The sequence below is a fragment of the Coptis chinensis genome, chromosome 7 (genome assembly GCF_015680905.1).
Source record: "Coptis chinensis isolate HL-2020 chromosome 7, ASM1568090v1, whole genome shotgun sequence".
In the NCBI taxonomy this organism is placed as follows: Eukaryota; Viridiplantae; Streptophyta; class Magnoliopsida; order Ranunculales; family Ranunculaceae; genus Coptis; species Coptis chinensis.
Window position 1 is genome coordinate 73,197,097 of NC_141462.1, and position 2,938 is coordinate 73,200,034.

Below are 2,938 nucleotides of genomic sequence, written 5' to 3' on the forward strand. Positions count from 1 at the left end.
GACATTTATTTAGTGAAGCTCCAAATTGTAATGAGTCACAAAAGCCATAATGATTCTAAGTGATATCTGATAAGAGCCCAAAACTGTAGTTTTAACCCCTTAACAATATTGTTTTTAGACTAATTATGTGATTAATAAGTAAGAGTTAGTACTGTTATCGTGTTCTTGTGTATTTCAGGCATTGGAGTCGAATATGTGCAGAAATGCATCCCTTTTGCTAGATAAAGGAGCAAAGGTTGGTTGCTAAGAAGTTATATGATTAAAGACCAAGATTCAAGGAGAAATAGTCTTTTTAAAGCCCGGTCAAAGCTGAAAAGTCAAAGTCAACGTGGGTAGAAATAGCGCATAAAAGTCAGCAGAACTTCCAAAGGCCATATCTTTGGACTCAGATCTCAGAATTGGGCCTACCATATGTCAAAACGACCGGCTCGGAACGAACTTTCTAATGGTCCAATCCTTGACCCAATTAGAGGAGCAAAAGTGGACGAGAAAGCTATTGAAGTTATTTCCAGCTGAAAACCCTTTGTCGACTGAAGTAATGAGGTTTTGGGCTTGATTTTCCGACCCAAAACATGCCTCCTAAGCCCATGCACGAAATTGTAGATCTAGCCTCTTGTATATAACGAGGACTAAGACTTAACTCTTAAGTAATTAGTTTTTTGAAAAAGGAATTAGTTTTATATCCAAGTAATTAGTTTTATATCCAAGTAATTAGTTTTAGAACAAGGAATGAGTTTTTATAATTAGATTTAGTTTTATAATAAAGAATTAGCTTTACATTTCAACTTAGTTAATTATCAAATACTTAGTTTCTAATTCAGTACTTAGTTAGTTTTAGTTTTGTCTTAATTTCATTTCATAAATTCAGTTTTATTTCAGTTTAATTCTTAGACTCTTTCCATTAGATTAATAAAGTAATTGTTATTCATTAAATAATGTCTTGTTCTTATTGTTCTTATTTCAGAAATGATAGTTTAATGACTCAAGGCTAAACCTCCATTAGAGGGGTTTGAGGAAGCCTTGATGATGACTTGACTTTTGTTAGCGTAGATATAGTTGTAATGTTCTATTCTACTCTAGAAAGTAATTAGTTCACCATAAGAATGGGTTTGATTGTTTCACATGCTAGTTATTAGTTGGTAGAGATTATTATGAATAATTAGAGATTAAAAATACCCAACCTTTACGTGAAAACATAAAGATTAGGATTACAACTAGTTCTATGCTAGTTTATTAAGTCGAATCAAGGTGAAATCAAATTCCCCTAATTCCTTCTCATATTGTCATCTTAGTATTGAATTTTCATCACTTCATTTATCACATCTTGATTAGTTAATTCACCATCTTAGTTAAATTTCAAATCCATTACTCTCACGATTTTGTTAGAATACATAAACTAGAAAGTGTTCACATCTAAACGAGCTAGGAGTGGAACGAATTCTCTACTCCAAATATTGCATTGATAACGAGAGTAGAATCTTTGATACATTAGCATAAAAATTGCATTTAGTTTTACTTACATTTGAGTTTAAATACTTATTCTTAGGTAAAACTATCGTTTTTCCGATTATCAAATGGCGTCGCTGCCATCTTAGTTGTGTTTAGTTTCATTTTCTTTAGTAGTGTTAATCCTACTAAAATCCCATTAAACTCACCCACCCTTGTTTCGTTCTAACTGTGGTTGTTTGCTTCAGAACCCATTTTTTTGCGAATACACACGAGCCTACCGCCTCTCATTGGCCTATTTTTGAAGCGCGCCCCACGCTAAAGTGCCTGGACATCGTCCAAGGCAAGAGCGCGCCCCGCGCTAAAGTGCCTGAACTTCGAGTTAGGCAAGAGCGTGGCCCACGCCCTTGTAAGGCAAATTCCGAGCGCACCTCGCGCCCTCTTCTGAACAGTCTAATTTTCACAGGTTAGTACAAACTTCCATTTCTTCAAGTTATTAAATGTCTCTAACTTGTTAAATACACTGAGCTCGCGTATACAAGACATTATTCATAAGCGAAGCAAGGAGGCATTCAGGTACTTCTTTCTTCCACTCCTCACATCTCCTGTTAGACGATTATTCCTAGCATATCAGGGTTGTTTTGACTGTTGTCGTATTTCTTTAATATTGGACTTAGTCTTGCATGAGATTAAGGTCAGGTAGAGAAAAAACGACTAAGGTAATTTATCGTGAGCGTCAACACACACACCTATCTAGTATACCACACACTACACCTGAAATAATGGTTGAAGAAAGAGAGACTCCTCTCTCTGACTTTTACAAAGCCCTGAATGATAGACCGAAATCTTGCATCGTTCTTGCAAACCCAGTGGGGGATTTTCAAATCCCCCTGAATATATTTAATTTGTTACCAGTTTTTTATGGGTTAGACCATGAAAAACCTTATCAGCATATGAGTAGGATTGAACAAGTTCTTACCACATTTCATCATCCTACGGTAGGTGCAGAACAAATTAAACTGAGGGTGTTTCCTTTCACCCTAGCCGATAAGGCGGCATCTTGGTTAACTGCCCAAGTACCTAATTCTGTGGACTCATGGGCCAAACTTGTTTAATTGTTTATGGAACATTTTTACCCACCACTGAAGACAGATGAAATGCTTTCCAAGATTCATTTTTTCTGCCAGAATCCTCATGAATCCTTTTTAGAGGCCTGGAATCGTTTCAATGATCTTCTTAAAGAGTGTCCACATCATAACCTTGCGAAAGACACGTTAGCTCCTGCCTTTTTCAATGGACTTTTACACCACCATAAAGAGGTCCTTGATATAATGAATAGGGGTAGTTTCCTCAGTAAAGGAGCCTCAGAGGCTTATAGGTTTTTAGAAGATCAAACAAAGCGTAATAATAACTCGGGGTAGTGACGATATCCCCCGCTCCGCTAGTTCTTCTTCAACAGTTAATGATATCAGTATGGTTGAGGTTAAATCCG

General features: G+C 36.4%; 1 non-coding gene across 1 annotated transcript; it reads right to left on the reverse strand.

The window, feature by feature from the left end:
• Window positions 1-2,603: 2,603 nt before the first annotated feature.
• Window positions 2,604-2,707, reverse strand: LOC147488769 (small nucleolar RNA R71). Its single transcript, XR_015203381.1, has one exon. It is a non-coding gene; the product is annotated as a small nucleolar RNA R71 (small nucleolar RNA).
• Between the last annotated feature and the right edge of the window lie 231 nt (window positions 2,708-2,938).